This window comes from Leucoraja erinacea, chromosome 1, assembly GCF_028641065.1.
Source record: "Leucoraja erinacea ecotype New England chromosome 1, Leri_hhj_1, whole genome shotgun sequence".
Lineage (NCBI taxonomy): Eukaryota > Metazoa > Chordata > Chondrichthyes > Rajiformes > Rajidae > Leucoraja > Leucoraja erinaceus.
In genome coordinates this window covers 6,649,734-6,673,733 of record NC_073377.1, presented here as the reverse complement: position 1 = coordinate 6,673,733, position 24,000 = coordinate 6,649,734, and positions in this window count along the sequence as shown.

Genomic DNA, 24,000 nt, shown 5'->3' with positions numbered 1-24,000 from the left:
ATGGGACTAGCTCAGAAAGGCTCCTTGGCCGGGATGGACAAGTTGGACTGAAAAGCCAGTTTTTATGTGCTATACAACTCTATAATTCTATAAAAATTATTGTATGACTTTACAGGTTTGAAGCAGGGAAAATGTTTCCCTGGTGAGAATCTCAGGCCAGCAGGGATCGATTTAAGAATAAAAGGGTAGACATTTATGGCTGAAGCGAAAGGAAAAATCTTCACCAAAAGTTTGGTGAATCATTGGAATTCTTTACCCTGGAGAGTTGTCAAGGCTCATTCATTGAATTCTTTCAAAATAGACATTGTTAGATTTATGAGTAGTAAGAGAATCTAAACGTTTATTGTCATTTGCACAAATACAGTGAAATATGGGTACAGGCACAATGAAAATCTTGCTTGCAGCAGTAACACATGCGTGCATATAGACAACACACAACAACAAAGTATGCATGAATTACATATAACATTTCTAAAGGAAAGAGACTGTTCAAAAAATGAAATGCAAGTAGAAAAATACCCAAGTCCATGGTAGTGCAAGAGATGCACCATAGTGTTCCCTTGTCTAGAAAGATTTAATAGGAATCTGAGGGGTAACGTTTCCACGTAAAAGGCGGTGGGTGCATGGAACAAGCTGTCAGAGGAGGTAGTTGAGGCTGGGACTATCCTGACGTTGATGAAACAGGTACATGGGTAGGACAAATATGGAGAGATATGGACCAAACAAGGGCAGGTTTGACTAGTGTAGCTGGGACATGTTGGCTGGCGTGGGTAAGTTGGGCCGAAGGGCCTGTTTCCGCACAGTGTCACACTATGATTCTGTGACTCTAACTTGAACATAGCTATTCCTGTACCTGGTGGTATGGGGCCTCAGCCTTCTTTAAATGTGGCACGGTGGCGCAGCAGTAGAGTTGCTGCCTTACAGTGCCAGAGACCCAAGTTCGGTCCTGACTACGGATGCTGTCTGTACCAACTTTGTATGTTCTCCCTGTGATCGTGTGGGTTTTCTCCAGGTGCTCCGGTTTCCACCCACGCTCCAAAGATGTACACGTTTGTAGGTTAATTGGCTTCAGTAAAATTGTAAATGGTCCTTGGTGTGTAGGATAGTACTAGTGTATGTGGTGATCCCTGGACAGCAAGGACTCGTGGGCCGAAGTTTCCACGCTGTATCTCTAAAGTGTAAAGTCTAAAGTCCTGCCTGATGGTAACAATGAGAATAGAGCATGGTTCGGATGGAGAGATGGGATTATTGCTGGAAAGTCACAGTGAGAGAGTGATCAGCTCTAAATTTAATAAATGGTGAGACGGGATCAAAGGAATCAATGGCCAACTGCTGCTCCCGATTCATATATTCTCATTCTATACATATAAATCTTGTAAGGAGAAAGATAACACGTGGAAAGAATAAAGAAGCATTAGTAAGAAGAATAGTGAGTTGGGAACAGGATCAAGTCATATATAACACAATAAAGCAAAGTTCAAGATGTCAGCCCTGCGTTCTTTCCACTGACACAAACTTGGATGTACGAAGTTAGGTCATAATTCACCCATGATTCCTTTGAATGGAAGAACAGGATTTAAAGACTTACTCCATTGCTCAAAATCGCATGGAACGATCCTAAATGTAGACTTAATTAAAGGTGTAGAAACACAAAATCCGTCAGCATACAATACGTCTGGGTTGTGCCCGGCTGTGTCCTTTATAACTGCCCTGATATAACGTTGGATTCATTAATTCACCTTTTCTGTAATTGATTAGTAGCCTTGCATGAAAACCTCGGGCAGCACAGTGGCACAACGGAGAGAAGGACGACAAAGTACTGGAGTAAATCTGGAGTAACTGGAGTACTGGAGTAACTATGGTAGAGTTGCTGCCTTACAGTGCCAGAGACCTGGGTTCAATCCTGACCACGGGTGTTATCTGTACAGAGTTTCGACATTCTCAATGCCTGGGTTTTTTCTGGGTGTTCCAGCTTCATCCCACACTCCAAAGACGTACAGGTTTGTAGGTCAATTGGCTTCAGCAAAATTGTAAATTGTCCCTAGTGTGTATAATAGTGTTAATGTACACGGTGATCACTAGACGGCGCAGACCAGGTGAGCCGAAGGGCCTATTACTTCACTACATTTCTAAAGCCTAAAGTTTAAGTGAAGCTTGAAAGAGTGCACCACAAGTTTCAAGTGCAGCTTCTTCCCCACTCTTATCAGACTTTGGAACCATTCTCCCATAACCTAAGGATGTATTCTTGATCTCCCAATCAACCTCGTGGCAGCCTTAGCTTTTTTTCCCTGCATTTCTTGAGCAGCAGTAATGTTATATTCTGCACTCTGTTTCCTTTCTGTTTTCTCATTGCATGTTGTACTCATGTACGATTTGATTGTAATCATGTATGGGTGATTTTCCCAGATTGCACACAAAACAAAGACAAAAGAGACTGCAGATGCTCGAATGCTGGGCAAAAAAATGGATTCCAGCATCTGAGATTAATACTTAGAGCTTCAAGTTACTTGCCGAAAATATTGAGAGCCTTAAGCTCCTTGGCGTTAGTATTATCAACGATCTGTCATGAACCAAGCACATTGATGCAACTGCCAAGAAGGCACACCAACGTCTCTGCTTTCCGAGGAATCTGAGGTATTCGGCATGTCTCCAATGACTTTAACAAACGTCTGAAGATGCATCGTAGCAAGTATACAGTATGGTTATATCACAGGTTGGTTTAGGAAAGACTCTGCCCAAGACTGCAAGAAATGACAGAGTTGTGGATGTAGCCCAGTCCATCACAAAGACCAGACTTCCCACTATTGACTCCATCTACACTACGACTGCCTCCGAAGCGCAGCGAACATAATCAAGGGCTTGTCCCACCTCTGGAGAGAAGAATTCCTTCTCCTCTCTATTCCCATCCAACAGATGTACAGAAGCTTGAAAGCATGTACCATCAGGCTCAGGAACATCTTCTTCCCCTGTGATAGCATGCTTCTGAATGTTTCTTCCATAAGCTAGGGCATTAATTCATCTCTACCCCACTTTAAACATTCGACTTTGTCTATGGAACTGATGTGCCATAATCCTGAGAGTTACAAAGGATACAAAGGACATTTATTATCGCATACACCAATTGGTGCAGTGAAATTTGACTTGCCATTGCAGCACACAAATAAAGATAAGACACAACATTAAAGAATGTAACAATAAACATAAAAACATCCCGCCACAATGTTTCCCACTGTGGGGGAAGGCATCAAAAGTCCAGTCCCATCCCCTGTTCACCCATAGTCAGGCCTATTGAGGCCTCCGTAGTCGCCGCTACAGCAGCCGATGCTTCAGGCCCTCTCACCGGACGATGAAGCTCTGGCATCAGGAGAACACTCTCAGTGGCTCGGAGTGTCTGGAGCAGCCGCTTCCTCCCCGGAGACAGCGGTTCCCAAAGTCCACGGGCTGCGCTGATCGGAGCTCCAACACCGGCGACCTCGGCGTGAGATCCCAGGCACCACGGTGTTTAAAGCTCAGCACCGCCCGCGGCTGGAAGCTCCACAGACTCCACTGAGCTCCCATGTGGCCTCCACACCGAATAGGAAATTTATGCGTGTGCAGGAGCACTTCCATTTCTGATGCACACAACATCTGACTGCATATGGATCCATGGGACACACCTCACTTAAGTCTGTAACACATAACAATAATAAACCTAAATCTAAAACAAAAGGAACTCAGTGGCAGGCAGCATCTATGACATTTTCGGTCGAGATCCTTCTTCAGACTGATCGGAGTAGGTGAGGGAAGGCTGGAAAAGAGAACTGGGGGTGGGGTAAAGCCTGACAAGTGATAGGTGGATACAGTTAAGCATTCGGGGCAATTGGCAGATGGGTGGAGTAAGTGACAAAGGCTATAGGTGGAAAGGAAATGCAAGGAGGTCGGATAAGAAAAGGAAGAGTTAAATATAAAGCCGGTGGGAGGGAAATGTGTGGAAACGGACAATGGGAAGGAAAGAGGGATGGTAAAAGGAAAATGTGGCACTGCTAGATACGAGATGAGTGTATGGAGCAAGGGAAAGGAACATGGTGATTGTGGTGGTGGGAGAGGAAGGGTGAAATGTGTGGCTGTTGATGAGGGCAGTTTCTTTGGGAATCGAGAGCATGCTTCTCCTACGAACTCCACAAGGAAAATCTCTACACGTCTACAGGCCAACAGGTCTTAATACAGTCATCAGTGCAGGCTGCCAGGATTATCCAAACCTCGGCGAGCTGGCCAAGCAAAGACTCCCATCTTTTCAAAGAATCACACTTTATTCGCCAAGTATGTTTTGCAACATGCGAGGAATTTCATTTGCCAGGTCAGTTAAACAATTAAAAGCCAGAAGTCACTCAAAAACACATTTTAACATGAACATCCACCACAGTGACTCCTACACACTCCTCGCTGTGATGGAAGGCGAAATAAAGTTCAAGTCCCTTCCCCTAGTTCTTCCTCAGTCATGGGCCTCGAGCTCCCGTTGACGGGACGATCTTGACTCCCGTAGCCGGCGGCGTCCGGGCCCTCTGCGTCAAGGTGATCAGCTCCCGCATTGGGGGATGTCAGCTCCCCCGCGCTGGGCGATCGAACCTAGCATCGGGTCTGGTCGAACCTTCCGCGACGTTGACGCTTCCCGACTAGCCTCTCCCGAAGACTGCGAGCTTTTGATGGTAAGTCCGCAGTGGGAACGATCCCAGGCAATGGATCAGCTCTGATGTTAAGTCCACGCCCTGCGATAGGACTCAAAGTCAGTCCGAGGAGGCTTCCAGCTCCATCGATGGAAGGCTGCAGAGCTCCCGGAGAATGTGATCCGAAAATTAATCACATCTCCAGCAAGGTAAGAACTTTAAAAAATAGTTTCCCCCGATCCCCTCCCCCTCCCCCTCATAAAAAAACCCGACAAACATTTAAACAAACTTTAACACACTAAAAAATAACTAAAAGAATGAAAAAACGAACAGACTGCTGGCAGGGCAGCCATCGCCCCGGCGCCCCCTGGTGGTATAAAGTAGAGCTTTTCTTGCTCTGGTTACGTAGTGCCAGTAGAGTGGACAGTTTAAACCAGCATCTGTAGTTCCTTCCTACACATTTAGTGGAAATAGTTAAGGGGCTGTCCCACTGCGGTGACCTAATCTGCGAGTTTAGAAGAGTTTGCACTCGACTCAAACTCACAGCATGGTCGACTCATGGTCCTAGGAGGTCACTGTAACTCTCCTTCATGCTCGAGGGAAATTCCCGCATACTCGCAGCCTCAGTTTGGTTGAGGAAAAACTTTCAGCATGCTGAAAAATGTTCCGCAAGTAAAAATTGGTCGGCATGGTTCTTTTGAACTCGTAGTGCAATGGAGTGGAGTTGCTAGGCAGTCGAGGTAGCCGTAGGCAATCTCCTTTTAATTGGCTCATTGAAGTTTTCAGAACCAAGGAAAACCGACCGGTAATGTTTATTACCCGCTAAACTTTATTAAAAGCTGTCTGGCTTCTTAAAAGTGTCTCCACTACTTCTATCCCCCCCCTCTCCCTCCCCTTCTCTCCCCTTCTCTCCCCTTCTCCCCCCTTCTCTCCCCTTCTCCCCCACCCCCTCCCCGCTCTCTTACTGTACATTGTGCCACCGTCTTTTACCTTCCTGTTCATCGCGGGTGTGAATTTCAATCAGCGCTCCCCTGCTTTTCCTAGCCCCTGCCTTTGTGGTGTGTGTGTGTGTGTGTGTGTGTGTGTGTGTGTGTGTGTGTGTGTGTGTGTGTGTGTGTGTGTGTGTGTGTGTGTGTGTGTGTGTGTGTGTGTGTGTGTGTGTGTGTGTGTGTGTGTGTGTGTGTGTGTGTGTGTGTGGGTGAGTGTGTGTGTGTGGGTGTATGTGTATATGTGTGTGTGTGTGGGTGTGTGTGTGTGTGTGTGTGTGTGTGTGTGTGTGTGTGTGTGTGTGTGTGTGTGTGTGTGTGTGTGTGTGTGTGTGTGTGTGTGTGTGGGTGTGGGTGTGTGTGTGTGTGTGTGTGGTGTGTGTGTGTGTGTGTGTGTGTGTGTGTGTGTGTGTGTGTGTGTGTGTGTGTGTGTGTGTGTGTGTGTGTGTGTGTGTGTGTGAGTGTGGGTGTGTGTGTGTGTGTGTGTGTGTGTGTGTGTGTGTGTGTGTGTGTGTGTGTGTGTGTGTGTGTGTGTAGACGGTCGATCCAGCTCGCGGTTTCATCGTTGACGGTCAATCCAGCTCGAGGTTTTTCAGGTGAATGCCCTTGGGCTTGAAGGTCGAAGACAGTCGCTGAAAAGTCACGTTAGTGGGACAGGGCCTTTAGTTTAGTTTGTTGTCACGTGTGTTGAGGTACAGTGAAAAGCTTTTGTTGTGTCCTAACCAGTCATCGGAAAGACAATACATGATTAAAATCGAGCCATCCACAGTGTACAGATACGTTATAAGGGGAATAATGGGAATAACATTTAGTGCAAGATAAAGTCCAGTAACGTTCGATCAAAGATAGTCGGAGGGTGTCCAGTGAGGTAGATAGTAGTTCAGAACTGCTCTCTAATTGTGGCAGGATTGTTCAAGTTGGCTTCAGGCTATTTTCTATGTCAATGTAAACAATGGAATTTTTACTGGTTTTATAGAGTTTTCAGAAATTCCCATTGAGATGATTATATTAACAATTTTCATGAGGAAAAAGCAGTTGTTGGCTAAACTTATTTTCAATCATATTTAATAGGTTCATTTACTAGGAGAGAAACGTCAGCTAATGGCTTTGCCTTCATGGGCAGAGTACGTGTTTGTGTTCCTCTGGTCAGTGAAAATGGATTAATTTCCCAAATTATATGATGCTAACAATTTAAAGTCAGTATCTAAAGTAAATATAACAACCATATAACAACCATATAACAATTACAGCACGGAAACAGGCCATCTCGGCCCTACAAGTCCATGCCGAACAAATTTTTTTCCCCTTAGTCCCACCTGCCTGCACTCATACCATAACCCTCCATTCCCTTCTCATCCATATGCCTATCCAATTTATTTTTAAATGATACCAATGAACCTGCCTCCACCACTTCCACTGGGAACTCATTCCACACCGCTACCACTCTCTGCGTAAAGAAGTTCCCCCTCATATTACCCCTAAACTTCTGTCCCTTAATTCTGAAGTCATGTCCTCTTGTTTGAATCTTCCCTACTCTCAAAGGGAAAAGCTTGTCCACATCAACTCTGTCTATCCCTCTCATCATTTTAAAGACCTCTATCAGGTCCCCCCTTAACCTTCTGCGCTCCAGAGAATAAAGACCTAACTTATTCAACCTATCTCTGTAACTTAGTTGTTGAAACTGATAACTTTGGCTATCAGTCTGTTCCAACACAGTCATTACTCAGATTAAAAAAAAATGCTGGAGTAACTCAATGGGACAGGCAGCATCTCTGGTGAGAAGGAATGGGTGAAGTTTATTCAGATTGAGAGAAAGGGGAGGGGGGGGGGGGGGATACAGAGATAAGGAAGGATACAGTGTGTGAAATCACAACATCAAAAGAGATGTGGATCAAAGAAAATGTAGAATACATCATTGTTAGCTAGGAGAAAGTGACAAGAAAGCAAACAGAGAACTGGGAAGGGGAGGGATGGAGAGAGAGGGAAAGGCAAGGGTCACTTGAATTTAGAGAAGTCAATGTTCATACTGCTGGGGTGTAAGCTGCACAAGCGAAATATGAGGTGTTACATAGAAACATAGAAACATAGAAACAGAAAATAGGTGCAGGAGGAGGCCATTCGGCCCTTCGAGCCAGCACCGCCATTCATTGTGATCATGGCTGATCGTCCCCTATCAATAACCCGTGCCTGCCTTCTCCCTATATCCCTTGACTCCACAAGCCCCTAGAGCTCTATCTAACTCTCTCTTAAATCCATCCAGTGACTTGGCCTCCACTGTGGCAGGGAATTCCACAAAATTCACAACTCTCTGGGTGAAAAAGTTTTTTCTCACCTCAGTCTTAAATGACCTCGGCTTTATTCTAAGACCATGGCCCCTGGTTCTGGCGTTGTCCCTCCAATTTGCGCTGGGCCTCACTCTGACAATGGAGGAGGCCCAGGACAGAAGGATCAGTGTGGGCATGGGAGAGGGAGTTAAAATGTTTAGCAACCGGGAGATCAGGTAGTTTTAGGCAGACTGAGCAGAGGTGTTCAGCAAAATGTTCTCTGAGCCTGCACTTGGTCTCGCTGATATATAGGAGGACACTCAGTATGTCAGGCAATATCCCACGGAAAAGGATTAAAGCTTTATTTAAATTATTAATAAAGCTAAGACTTACACATGCCTTTTCAAGGCTTTCTATCAAGAATCACTTGCTGATCTGGTACAGATGGACGTCTCAGTGGCGCAGCGGTAGAGTTGCTGCCTTACAGAGACCCGGGTTCAATCTTAACTACTGGTGCAGTCAGTACGGATTTTGTACGTTCTTCCTTTGACCTCATGGGTTTCCTCTCACAGTCCAAAGACGTACAGGTCTGTAGGTTAATTGGCTTCAGTAAAATTGTAAATTCTCCCTAGTGTGTAAGATAGTGGTAGTGTACGGGGTGATCTCTGATCAGCAAGGACTTGATGGGCTGTAGGGTCTGTTTCCGCGCTGTGTATTTAAAATAAAGTCTAAAAAACCTACAAGGCAAATGGTCAGAAACTGATAAATTGACCCTTGTATAAATATGAATCCAGTAACGACAACCCTATGGTAACTTTAAATTATTCGAAACAATCAACCCAAGTGGTGTGCAGAACACAATGTTCTGAGCTATGCAATGCAGTGCAAGTTGGCAAAGAATTCAAATACCTTTTAGATTACATCGAGCCCACTTAACAGTTCTTATTAATCGTCCTTCAGGTCTATTTAGTGGACTGCGATTAACATCAGTGCAGCTTGGCTTATGGCCACTAGCTTCCAAATAGTCTGCACCATTGATAGTCAATCATTACCTCTGGGTGTAAAAATATCTCCCTGGGCCATCGTGTCTTCTTTCAATCCAGTGGTTAAGGCTCACAACATCAAGAAAGATACCTGTGTTCCACCTACCGTACTTTGGAAGATAATTGTAATTCCCAAGTAATCATACCCTGAGGGTTTAGAACATCAGTTACTTGCTGTGGAGGCCAGTCTTGGCAAGGGGATATGTACTTGTACATCAATTACTTGAAGCAGAGCCCAGTCTTGGCAAAGGCTATATTTTTCTCAATACTGTAATTACTAGACGGTTCTATTTGTTAACTTAGTTCATATGATTGGATTACTTCATCGGAGTCAGAAGGTTGTACTGAAATAATACTGATTGCCAGTTCTGTAGAGCAGTGGGAGACTTCTGTATTGAGCGTAAATCCCTTCTTGTGAGTGAGGAAATAATTTAAGATTTAGGTTTGTAATGAGACATTGAAATTGAGCCTTTTTTTTAGGGTGGAAAATGGAGCCAATTACAATTACAGACTATTTCTCACACTCCTGACATACATTCAGTCATGTAACTTTAAAGGCAATAGTTAGCAGTAATAGATATTTTATTGTCACATGGACCTAGATACAATGAAAGGGGCAGCACAGTGGTGCAGCAGTTGAGTTGCTGCCTCACAGTGCTAGAAATCTGGGTTTGATCCTGACCACAGGTTCTGTCTGTGTGGAGTTTGCATGTTCTCCACTCGACAGTGGGTTTTCACCGGGTGCTTTTGTTTCCTCCCACATTCCAAAGACATGCAAGTTTTTACGTTAATTGGCTTCTGTAAATTGCCTCTCCTGTGTTGGATGAGATAGCATACAACTAGTGTGTGGGTGATCAATGGCCGACGTGGACTTGTTGGGCTGAAGGGCCTGTTTCCACATCCTGTCGCTGGCGGTCAGTTTTTGCCTTTGTGTGTGGGTCCAGTCATTTGTTGTTCATTAGCAGGATGAGTGTTAGCTTCAGTAGGGGCGCTGGCTGCCTAGATCATCATCATCACCTTCTCCTTCTCCTTCTCCTCCTCCTCCTCCTCCTCCTCCTCCTCCTCCTCCTCCTCCTCCTCCTCCTCCTCCTCCCCCCCCCCTCCCCCTCCTCCTGCCCCTCCTCCTCCTCCCCTCCTCCCCTCCCTCCTCCTCTTCCCCCTCCCAATAAGCAACTCTGTAACCTTGTTTTTCCTCAATTTCCAATTTTTGGCATTGTAAACTACAAGTTGTTGCTCTTCAAACCAGACATGACATGCCTTTCTGCCCACTACTTTCCCATTAAGAATGTCCTGCAGATCATCACATTTGGAGTAGTCCAAATTCAGATAATCTCTGTGAATGCTGTCTAAATCAGTCTCTTTTGCTGGGCATTTCGATTGATAATTTTGCATTTCTTCTTCGGATACATCTGTTTAAAATGTAAAGGAAAAAAACACACTGAACAGCATTAACAGAAACAAGTTATTATTTGCAGTTTTAGAAAAAAGGTAGAAATGATAAAGTTAAACGCTAAAACAAATAGTAAATACCAAACAAAAAATTCATATTCATCAATTTCATCAAATCAATTAAATTTATCTAATCAATTAATCTAAATTCAATTACCAGATCTAAACATCTATCCATTTCTTAAGAAAAGGCTAAAATGTTGAAATAGCCTAAGTATCCAAATAACAAAATAATCCAATTCACCCACGAATTCACAATATAACATGATCTCACTGTCATAAACTTATATGCCAAATGGAAGGAATTTCATGTTTAATTTCAATAAATTAATCTAGAAACAGGCAAGACATGGCCAAATTGTTTGGGGACTAAATAACATTTTTGCATCGTAAATTTAGACTAAAGCCACCCCAAGAAGCAAAATAATATGTGAATTAAACAACTTACCGCTTGTTTTGTCCCTGATATTGCGATCCATGGCGTTGAAGGCATTGACGGCGTTAGAAGTCACATTTTACTTTAATATAGCGATTAAATTGTCCAGCAATTTAAAAAAAAAAAAAGCGGGAACGGAAGTCCAATCGATTTTTCTTCAACGACTAGCAGCCCGAGGAAATCCCTCTCCGGCAAGCGATACAAACCTGCATTTTAATCCCGCCCTCCTCCCAAAGGCTCTGGAGTCACACACATAGCCCGTGGAAGATCTGCAGCACCGCTGAAGGTAGGTTTTGTAACATCGCTACTTCTTTCAGGAGGCCAATCCAATATCAGCTAATCAGATCCAGATGTTATCTAAGATGCTGGGGAATGACCTCCCCTGGCCAGTCAGCATGCGATTGGGATCAGAGCAGCATCAAAGGGAGAGGGTGCTGTCACAATATCCATGCACTAGATTTTGCCTCAATTGCTCCCATCACTTGCCCTGCTCATTCCGTAGGCTTGTCGGAGGGCCACCTGTGCATCGTTTAGTTATCAGGCAACTGAACCATCTCAAAAACAGCTGGAGGGCAGTCCTGAGCTACTATCTACCTCATTTTCTAGACCCTCCAACTATCTTTGATTGGACGCTGCTGGCTTTATTATGCTGCACTAAACATTATTCACATTAACCCCTTCATCATGTATCTGTACATTGTGTGTGGCTCAATTGGAATCTTGTTTTGTCTTTCCACTGACCAGTTGGCTCGCACCAAATTCTTTTCACTGTACCTCGGCACATGTGACAATTATCTAAACTAAACTAAACCAAACTAAACTTGAAGGTTGAATGGCGTCACCCATTCCTTCACTCCTGAGATGCTGCCTGTCCCACTGAGTTATGCCCCTGTCCCACTTAGGAAACCTGAACGGAAACCTCTGAAGACTTTGTGCCCCACCCAAGGTTTCCGTGCGGTTCCCGGAGGTTGCAGGTGGTTGCCGGAGGTTGCAGGTAGTGGAAGCAGGTAGGGAGACTGACAAAAACATCCGGGAACTGCACGGAAACCTTGGGTGGAGCGCAAAGTCAACATAATCAAAGAGTTTCCTGAAACTTGAGTGTCGTCACTACTGCATTCCATGTCGCTACTTTTAGGCTTTGTCTGTGGTTCCCCATCACCACATTAGCACAAATCACATCCCTATATACTAGTTATTAGCCCTCTCTATTCTTTCCCCTATAACAGATGTTAATGATTTATCATGGTGATATTGAAATTATTTGAGGCTTTTCATTCACTCGTTGTTTCAGAACAGGCCATTTTTGGTGAAGATCATTCATCTGTGGTATCTTCTCAATTCCTAATTTTCTCTCTTTGACCTGCCAAGTATTTCCTACAGCTCAGCGTTTGACAACTTTTACTTTGTTTCATTTATATTTTATCTCCCAAACTACACACAATGATCGAAAAACCAGGTAACTCAACAATTTGTTGCCGTGGCAATCTTGGCCTCATCTGTATCCAGATATTCCCTATGTTCCCTTATGCCCCTGTTCCACTTAGGAAACCTGAACGGAAACCTCTGGAGACTTTGCGCCCCACCCAAGGTTTCCGTGCAGTTCCCGGAGTTTGCAGGTGGTTGCCAGAGGTTGCAGGTAGTGGAAGCTGGTAGGGAGACTGACAAAAACCTCCGGGAACCGCACAGAAACCTTGGGTGGGGCGCAAAGTCTCCAGAGGTTTCCGTTCAGGATTCCTAAGTGGGACAGGGGCATAACTAACTAATGCAAGTGAGTTAGATTTAGCTCTTAGGGCTAACGGAATCAAGGGTTATGGGAAAAAAGCAGGAATGGGGTACTAATTTTGAATAATCAGCCATGTTGAATGGCAAGAGACTCTGTGCATCTACCTGATCTATCCCTCTCATTGTCTATTGTCTATGATTTTATACACCTCTATAAGACCTCCCCTCATCTTCCTGCGCTTCATGGAATTGAGACCAGGCCTACTCAACCTCTCCCTATAGCTCACACCCTCTAGTCCTGGCAACATCCTCGTAAATATTTTCTGAACCCTTACAAGCTTGACAATATCTTTCCTATAACATGGTGCCCATAACTGAATACAATATTCTAAATGTGGTCTCACCAACGTGTTATACAACTGCAACATGACCTCCCAACTTCTATACTCAATACCCTGACTGATGAAGGTCAAAGTGCCAAAAGCTTTTTTGACCACCTTATCTCGACCTTCAAGGAACCATGCACCTGTACTCCTAGATCCCTCTGCTCTACAACACTACCCAGAAGCCTACCATTTACTGTGTAGGTCCTGCCCTTGTTCAACGTCCCAAAATGCAACACCTCACACTTCTCTGTATTAAATTCCATGAATCATTCCTCTGCCCACCTGGTCAATTGATCCAGATCCTGCTGCAATCATTCACAACCATCTTCACTATCTGCAATACCACTAACTTTTGTATCATCAGCAAACTTCCTAAACTTGCCCTGTATGTTTTCATCCAAATCATTGATGTAAATACAAACAATAATGGGCCCAGCACTGAATCCTGAGGCACACCACTACTCACAGGCCTCCAGTCTGAGAAGCAAACTTCCACCATTACCCTCAGCTTCCTTCAATGGAACCAATTTGCTATCCATTCAACTATCTCTCCTTGCTTGGATCCTATGCGATTTAACCTTCCAGAGCAGCCTACCATGCAGAACCTTGTCGAATGACTTACTAAAATCCATGTGCACAACATCTACAGCTCTGCCCTCATCAACCGTTTTGGTCATGTCTTCAAAATAATCAATTTGTGAGACACGACCTCCCAGGTACAAAACCACATTGACAATCCCTAAACAGTCCTTGCCCATCCAAATGCCTGTATATCCTATCCCTCAGAATACTCTCCAGTAACTTACCAACTACAGATGTTAAACTCACTGGCCTGTAGTTCCCAGCATTTTCCCTGTAGCCCTTATTGAAAAGAGGCACACCATTTGCCATGCTCCAGTCTTCCGGCACCTCTTCTGTATTCAAGGATGACTCATAAATTTCAACCAGGGCACCCGCAATTTCCTCTCCAGTTTCCCCACAATGTCCTCAGATATATCAGATCAAGCCCTGGAGATTTGTCTACCTTCCAATATGAGAGTACCCTCAGTACTTCTTCGACAGTAACCCTGACTGCTCTTAAGACACTTCCAGTGAATGCTCCAATTTCCTCCATCCTACTGTCTTTCTCCTCGGTAAATACAGAGGAGAAATACTAATTTAGGACCTTGCCCATCTCCTGTGGCTCCGCGGAGAGGTGACTGATTTTATTCCTGAGAGGTCCCACTCTCTCTCTAGTTACCCTTTTCCCCCTTATGTATATATGAAATCTTTTGGGATTGTCCTTACAGCTACCCACCAGAGCTATCTCTTGGTCCCTTTTTGCCCTTCTGATTTCCTTTTTTAGTACACTCCTTAGTTCCCAAAACTCCTCCATGGATGCACAATCCCACCTGCCTATATCTGTCCCATGCATCCTTTTTATTTTGACTAACTTCTCAATTTCCCTCATCAGCCAAGCTTCCTTACGTTTGCCTGCTTTGCCCTTCACTCGAACAAGGACATACACATCCTGAGCTATCTCCATGACATTTTTAAAACCATTCCACTTGGCCGATGTTTCTTTCCCCTCTAATAACCTGCTCCAGTCAACTTGAGCAAGACCTCCTCTCATACCCTCAAAGTTGACCTTACCCCAGTTGAGCATTTTAACATGTGGACCCTCCGTCCCTATTCATAACTATCTTAAACCTAATCGAGCTGTGGTCACTGATCCCAAAAGGCTCCTCCACACACACTACATTAACTTGCCTTTCCCAATTTCCCAATACTAGATCCAGCGTTGTCCTCTCACATGTGGGGTCGTCTACATACTGCTTAAGAAAACTCTCCTGAACACTTTTGAGGAATTGCACCCCATCTGAACCCTTCACGCTATGATTTTCCCAGTCTATATTGGGAAAATTAAAATCCCCTACTACGGCAATCTAATTTGGTCTGCAGTTGTCTGCAATCTCCCGGCACTTTTATTCTTCTAATTCCCGTTGACTATTCGGGGGCCTGTAGTACACTCCCAACAAGGTCATCCCTTTCTTGCTCCTCAGCTCCACCATATAGCCTCACTAGACGAACCATCCGTAATGTCACCTCTGAATACAGCCTTGACATCCTCAACCAATAATGCAACCCCCCTGATTGATTGACTGATTGATCGATCGATTGATTGATTGATTGATTGATTGATTGATTGATTGATTGATTGCTTGCTCCCAGTTGAAGACTCCATCAACCATAGTCTTCTTCCTTGTGACCAGCCTTCTTCTATGTCACGTCTTTCCAGTCGGTCAGTGACGGTTGACGGTCGGTGGTTGCAGAATTGGCTACTTCAGTCAGTCACTGTGGTACAGTTTCTGTCGTCTACATTGCTCGGGATGCGCCATGTGGAGGCTTCTGCTTGCATCCCATCAACCATAGTAGAGCCACCTTTCCTAAAAAAAGGAGCCACCTTCCCTAAAAATAAGGGAATTCATTAAAACAAAAAGTTAAGTACAATTTGGGGCTGTTGAGGGAAATTTAAGTTAATTAAATGCTATGGGGAACAGGCAGGGGAATGAAACAGTGTTTAGTTTAGTTTATCATTCTCATGTGTACCAAGGTGCTGTGAAAAGTTTTTGTTTGCATGTTATCCAGTCAACGAAGAGACTATACATGAATGCAATGAACCTGTCCACAGTGCACAGATAAAGGGTACAACATTTGGTGCAGAGATATAACACTGAAGTCCTATTAAAGATGGTTCGTAGGTCTACATTGAAGTAGGTGGGAGGTCAGAACTACTCTCTAGCTGATGGGAGGACTGATCAGTTGCCCGATAATAGTTGGGAAGAAACTGTTCCTGAATCTGAAGGCCAAGATTAGATCAGCCATGTTCTTATTGAATGGTGGAGCAGGGTTGAGGGGGTCAAATGGCCCACTTCTGTTCATGTTCTCTCGTTCATGTGTGACATACTGAATTTTGGAAGAAGTTTCAAGTTGTAACATTGAAGGATGTAATCCAGCAAATCGCTAATTTCTGGAGAGGGAAGTAAAAGGCAAAGGTTATTCAAAGGAATTTAAAAAGGAATTTAAAGAATCCATTGGAAACAGGTGGGTACCAATAATGATGTTTAAGAAGGAACTGCAGATGCTGGAAAATCGAAGATAGACAAATTGCTGGAGAAACTCAGCGGGTGAGGCAGCATCTATGGAGCGAAGGAAATAGACAACGTTTTATTTCCTTCGTTCAAAAGATGCTGCCTCACCCACTGAGTTTCTCTAGCATTTTGGTACCAATGTTGACATTTGTTTCCTGCTACATTCTGAATCAGAAAGCAAGTGTGCTTGGAGCAACTGGCAGCACATCACTCATTGTTTCTCTGTGAAGCTGCATCAGAAATTCACTGAAGATTAACATCAAGACAAAAGAATTAGGCATGAAAATTCAAATCATCAAGCATGCTCTGCCATACAGTGAGACCATAGATTCATGCAACATGGAAACAGGCCCTTCAGTTCTTTAAGTCTGCACTGATTTTCAAGCGCCCATTTATGCCCCTGTCCCACTTAGGAAACCTCTGGAGACTTTGCGCCCCACCCAAGGTTTCCGTGCGGTTCCCAGAGGTTTTTGTCAGTCTCCCTACTTCCACTGCCTGCAACCTCCGGCAACCACCTGCAACCTCCGGGAACCGCACGGAAACCTTGGGTGGGGCACAAAGTCTCCAGAGGTTTCCGTTCAGGTTTCCTAAGTGGGACAGGGGCATTGTACACTATTCTTACACTAATACCATTTTAATCTCCCCATGTCCCATACATTTTTCCTGGTTCTACCCCAATCTTCATGTTTGGAGTAATTTACATTCACCAACTAATATACCAACATCCATGTTTTTGGAACGTGGGATGAAGTTAGAACATCCTCGGGAACTCAGGAAGAATGTACATTCTCCACACACTTTAGTTTAGTTTAGTTTAGATACTGCATGGAAACATGCCGTTCAGCCCACCAAGTCCTCACCAACTAGCAGTCACCCGTACACTAGCTCTATCCTACACACACAGAGACAATTTTACAGAAGCCTCATAACCCACAAACCTGCACGTATTTGGAGTGTGGGAGGAAATAAGTGCACCCTGAGAAAACCAACGCGGTAGCAGGGAGCACGTACAAACACAGTACAAACAGCACCCGAGGTCAGGGTCGATCCTAAATCTCTGGCACTGTAAGGCAGAAACTCTACTGCTGCGCTATTTTGCGCACCACTGGACACGTATCACCAGAGGTACAGAGAAGGTTCACCAGACTGATGGCAGGACTTTCATATGAAGAAAGACTGGATAGACTCGGCTTGTACTCGCTAGAATTTAGAAGATTGAGGGGGGGATCTTATAGAAACTTACAACATTCTTAAGGGGTTGGACAGGCTAGATGCAGGAAGATTGTTCCCGATGTTGGGGAAGTCCAGAACAAGGGGTCACAGTTTAAGGGTAAGAGGGAAGTCTTTTAGGACCGAGGTGAGAAAATAATTTTTTACACAGAGAGCGGTGAATCTGTGGAATTCTCTGCTAGTTGAGGTCAGTTCATTGGCTATATTTAAGAGGGAGTTAGATGTGGCCCTTGTGGCTAAAGGGATCAGGGGGTATGGAGAGAAGGCAGGAATGGGATACTGAGTTGGATGATCAGCCATGATCATATTGAATGGCGTTGCAGGCTCGAAGGGCCGAATGGCCATCTCCTGCACCTATTTTCTATATTTCTATGGTTCTATGTCAGCATTGAACCGGGTCACTGAAATTTGAAGATGTAGGTTTACCAACTAAGCCATGGTGCTTCCATTCTTCTGTATCATTTATACTTTCCTTATCAATGATTCTGTTTGTGCACAAGAACCTGCTGAAAACTGTGCTGAATATATTCAGTTGCTGAGGCTTCACTGAACTCTGAAGAGAGAATTCTAAAGATTCACAAGGTGCCTTAAAGGAGTTAAATTATGCAATGCTACCATAATATCAATTCCTTTGATAACTGGATTTATCCAAGCATATCCTCTGATCTCCAAAGTTCAAGTCAATGTGAAATAACATTCTATTTCTTTGCCACCAAACCACAGGCTGGGTTAGATCTGGAGTGGTGTGGAAGTGTTCATCCTTTTCCATTGCTTTAAGCACAGAAGCCCTTCAGATAACTCCTGCCAGGGCCACTATGGCGGGGCTGACAGCGGAGGCTAAAACCATGGATCCTCCACACCTCCTCCACCCTCAACCCATGAGACAACATGGGTTTCCCCGGGTGCTCCGGTTTCCTCCCACATTCCAAAGACGCACAGGTTTGTAGGCTAATTGGCTTCTTAAAAATAAGTTAATTGTCGCTAATAGGTGTAGCTATAATGCTAGGAAGATTGTAAATTGTCCCTAGTGTGTATAGGATAGTGCTGGTGTATAGGGATCGCTGGTTGGCGTGGACGCGGTGAGCTGAAGTGCCTGTATCTCTAAACTAAATTAAACCCTCGCCTCCCTGCACCATTTCCCACTCACATGGAGAATTTCTATGATATTTCAGTTTCCAATTTTATGCTTGCTACTGATCATTGTTATAACTGCCACTGACAATAATCATAACACTCTGTCATAAAATGAATGTTATCAAGGAAATAGACAAATCAAAATGTCTTTCCTGAAGTGAACAAAGGATGACAAGCTTGTCCGTGAAGAATAACTTGAGGTAAAGCCTTCAATTATTCTTGAAAGCTCCAACGTGTGACAAATTTGTGCTTGAATTTGTGACATTGTTTAATTATCTTTTGCACAATATACTTTTAGCGAGCCCGAAAGGAGTCATTTGATTTATCAGGTCCTTGTCAACTCTCGTGGGTGTGTCGTTTAGTTTAGAGATACAGCGCGGAAACAGGCCCATCGGCACACCAAGTCCACACCGACCTGTGATCCCCGCACACTCACACCATCCGACATACACTGGGGACAAATTTTACAATTGTACCAATATATTAACGTATGGCATCTCTGTGTGGTATATCAGCTGCACGGAGGCGGAGAGGAGAGCTCTTCAGCGCGTCGTCCACAGAGCGCAGAGGATCATTGGGACAGAGCTACCAGCCTTGGTGCCTCAGGAAGGCCGTCAGCATCCATAAAGACTCATCACACCCCTGTAACGGACTGTTTGAACTACTTCCCTCCGGCAGACGTTACAAGGCCTTCTACGCCCAAACCTCCAGACTCAGAAACAGCTTTATTCCAAGAGCTATAGCGGCTCTGAACCAGCCCTGCTGAGTGCCCCCCACCCCCCCTGAACTGTCTCCCTCGGATGGTCACGACACATAGCTTATTTATTTATTTATTTTACTTTTCTTTTTCATCGGTTGGAGCTGCATACTAAATCTTGTTGCACTGACGTGCAATGACAATAAAATATATTATTATTATTATTATTATTATATAACTTTGAAGTGTGTGAGGAAACCGGAATACCCGGAGTAAACCCACACAGTTCACGGGGAAAACGTGCAAACAGACAGCACCCATAGTCAGGATCAAACTCGGGTCTCTTTATCGCATCTGGGAACAATCTCCTTATTTCTGAAGGCTAGAATTAAGGCTAGATTAAGGTTAGAATTAACCTTTTAGCATATCTTTGGAACATGTGGAAAGGTAGATAGGGTGGTCAAGATTAGCACATTACTCAGGGTAACAAGGTTGTGAAGTTAGGTTACAGTTGTACAGATGTTGCTGAAACAATATTGGAGTATTGTGCTCAGTTTTGGTCACCCTGCTGTTATTCAACTAGAAATAATTCAGCTAGCAGGGGGCGCTGTCCTGTGCACGGCTGCCCAGCCAGCAGCTGTCTGTCTCTTCATCTTTTATTTTAATTTTAAGTTAGTTAAAGTGTTTTGTTGGAGGTCTAGACTTGTTTTATGTGGAGGGTGGGGGGGGAAGGGGGAAACTACCTTTCAGGGTCCCTACCTGGTCGGAGAGGCAGCTTTTCTCTGGGCTGCAGCTTCGACCCGTCCTCACGGTCTACCAGCGGGCTTGGAGCGGCGTTTCCTGTCGGGGACCGCCCAGAACCATGGCTTTCGGCGGCGGCACAGCACTGGAGCGCTATCGCGGAGCGGGCGGTGCCTTGCCCGGGTCGTCGCGCTGGAGCTCCGGTAAGCTCAGACCGCTGGGAACAACATCACGGAGCTGCGGGTCTGAGAAGCGGCCAGCTGCGGGCGGCGACGCTGAACTTTACACCGGGAGCCTGGGATCTCGCGACGAGATCGCCAGTTGTGGAGCTCCAACCGGCGCGGCCTTGTCAGCTTCGGAAGCCGCGGCCTCCAGTACGGAGGCGGCCGTTCCAGGGTTCCCAAGCCGCTGAGAGGACTCTCCTGACACCGGAGCACTATCACCCAGCGAGAACGGCCAGGAACATCGGGCCTCCGTAGAGGCAACTGTGGAGGCCTCAATAGGCCCGACTATGGGTGAACTGGGGTTGGGAACTGGACTTTGTGCCTTCCCTCATGGTGGGAGCCATTGTGGGGGGATGTTCTATGTGTTTAAGACTCTCATTGGTGTTATGTCTGTATTCTTTTTTTGTGTGCTGCAAAATGGCAAAAAGCATTTCACTTCACTACACCTAGGTGTATGTGAATGTGACTAATAAAATACCTTTGATACCTTCAGAGAACATTTACGTATAATTTGGTGCCCACCCCTATTTCTTCATTTACTGGTGCCTCATTTTTGACCTCTGGTGCTGTCTCTCTTCTCTCATGGACATTCCATTTCCCTGTCACTGGCACAATCCATGCCTCCCTCATTAACACACACCAGTATGTCGCCATCTAGCTAGCGATCTAGCTATCCAATATGTAGCCATGTAGCTAGCTACCTAGTTATCCAGTATGTAGTTCGGTTTAGCTAGCTACCTGCTTACCCAGTTTGTAGCTCAGTCTAGCCAACTATCTAGCTATCCAGTATGTAGCCATCTAGCTAGCTACCTTCACTATATATTATGTACCTCTCTAGCTAGCTACCCAGCTAGCTATCCAGTATGTAGCTCAGTCTAGATATCTACCTAGTTATCCAGTATGTAGCTCAGCCCAGCTAGCTACAATGTTATACTATATATAACCATGTAGCTAGCTATCTAGCTTGCCAGTATGTAGCTCAGTCTAACAAGCTAACTAGTTATCCAGTATGTGGCGTCCTGACTACCTAGTTTACATATTTATGTGGCGGCTCCTAAGGGTCGTCCCATTATACTGCCGAACCCCTCGGCACAGGAGTGGTGCAGTCCGGAGGCGGTCCTTAGCCGGAGGGTATAAAAGGCAGGGTTTGGGTGCCATCTTTCCCTGGTTTCGTCTTCCCCTGAACCGGGAGGAATTAAAGTAAAGTGCTTCTCAAACTTCGGACTACTTGCCTCATTTTGAGACCCACGCACTACATTTACATGTTTTCATATTCACATATTCTGTTGTGCTACAGCAAGTAAAAATTGCATTGTCCCATCAGGGACATGACAATAAAACACTCTTGACCCACTTGACTCCCAACCCAACCTAGTTATCCAGTATGTAGCCATCGAGCTAGCTACCTAGCTATACACAGTATGTAGCCATCTAACTGGTTACCTAGTTTTCCAGTAATTAGACATCTAGCTATCCACTACGTAGCCATGCAGTTGCTACCTAGTTATCCAGGATGTAGCTCAATCTAGCTAGCTATATAGCTATCTAGTATGTGGCTCAGTCTAGCTATCTATCAAGCTAACCACTATGTAGCCATCTAGTTAGCTACCTAGTTATCCAGTCTGTTGTCATGTAGCTAGTTCCCTAGCGATCTAGTATGTAGCCATCTAACTAGCACATAGCTAACCAGTATATCGCCCAGTCTAGCCAGCTACCTAACTATCCAGTATGTAGCTAGCAATCTAGCTATGCTGTATGTAGCTCAGCCTAGCTAGATACCTAGAGATTGAGTATGTAGCCATCAAGCTGGATACCTAGCTATCCACTAGGTAACTATCTAGCTGGCTACCTAGCTATCCAGTATGCAGCTCATTCTAGCTAGCTACCTAGCTATCCAGAATGTAGCCATCTAGCTAGCTATCTAGCTATCCAACATGTAGCTCCATCTAGCTAGCTACCTAGATATCCAGTATATAGCTCAGTCTAGCTAGCTACCTAGCTACCCAGCTACCCAGTATGTTGCTCAGGCTAGCTAGCTACCTAGTTATCCAACATGTAGTCATCTAGATAGCTATCCAGTATGAAGCTCAGTCCAGCTAGTTACCTTGTTCGCTACCTTGTTATCCAGTCTGCAGCCATCTAACTAGCTACCTAGCTATCCAGCATGTAACCTAGTCTAGCTAGCTACCTAGTTATCCAGGATATTGCCATCTAGCTAGCTATCTAGCTATCGAGTATGTAGCTCAGTCTAGCTGGCTACCAATCTAACCAGTATGTAGCTCAGTCAAACTAACTATCTAGCTATCCAGTATCTAGCCATCTAGCTAGCTACCTGGCTACCCAGCATGTAGCTCAGTCTGGTTAGCTACTTGGTTATCCAATATGAAGCTCAGTGTAGCTAGCCACATAGCTATCCAGTATGTTGCCATTTAGCTAGTTAACTAGTTATCCACTTAGAAGCTCAGCCTAAGCCAAATTGCTCATTGGATTTTCAGTTCATTTTCATTGTCATTGCAGTTCCAAGCACAGGGCAGGCCAATCCAAACAGCTCATTGCATTTTCACTGCACTTCCATTGCCATTGCAGTTCCATGCACAGAGCAGGCCAAGCCAAACTGCTCATTGGATTTTCAGTTCATTTTCATTCCTATTGCAGTTCCAAGCACAGGGCAGGCCAAGCCAAGCAGCTCATTGCATTTTCATTTCATTTCCATTGCAGTTTCAACCACAGTGCAGGCCAAACAACTCATTTCATTTTCATTAAGGGCTAACAAATAATTTATTGCAAGTACATTGCTGACTCACAGTTTGGTTGATTCACAGCCTAGAATGAGAATCGTGGCCTCTCCTTCACGACCTTGCAGAGTGAGTCATATTCAGGCATCTGGGGTTTATAGTTCTGCCCCCCCCCCCCCCCCGTAAGGGGGCATTACCTTAATTGCGGTGATTGACAGGTGAGAGGGTCTCAATGTTTTTAAACACTTATAACTTTTTTTATTTTTAATTGAAGGGAAAAATCCTTGGGGCCTGCTCATCAGAGGAGGACTGTGAGTGAGATGGCCAAAACTCATAGTGATATATAGCAGCGTTTTATTCTAAAATCAATATACAGCGCAGACAAGAAGTGGTCAAGATGAGACTTTTAATTATATAGATACCATGCAGAACCTTAAAAAATTCCTTGCTCAAATCCATCGTGACTACATCTACTGCCCTGCGCACATCTACCTTCTTGGTTACTTCCTCAAAAGACTCAATTTGTGCAAAACGATCTCCCGTGCACAGAGACATGTTGATTGCCCCGAATTAATTCCTGTATTTCCAAATACCTATTCATCTTATCCATCTGAATTTCTTTCAGTACCACACCTACCACAGGGTGAATAGGCCCTCAGGCCCATAATTACCAGGTTTTTCTTTGCAGCCTGTCTTAAATAAAAATATATTAGCCACCCTCCAATCTTCCGGTAGCTCACCTGTGTCCAATAATGATTCACATATCTCAGCTAGGGCACCTGAAATTTCTTCTTATTTTCCACATTGATCTTAGATATACCTAATTAGATTTGAAGATTTATCCATCTTCAGACATAGTGGCATAGAGCTACACAGCACAGAAACAGACCCTTTGGACAACACGTCTATGGTAACCAAGTAGGCATTCTGGGCTCGTCCCTTTAGCCTGCATTTGACCCATATCCTTCTAAACCTCTACCTATCAAAAGAGGCCCAGTATCTCCTTCACAGTAATGCACGCCCCAAAACATTCCTTTTAATTTTATCGATTACCCTTATCTTCATGGTTAAAAACGGATGAAAATAGTAAGATTAAACGAGAACTTACCAGTTTGAAGTTTGATCTGTATTTTATGAGGCGGAACGTTGAGGGAATACCGTGAAGACCCGCTTCCAACG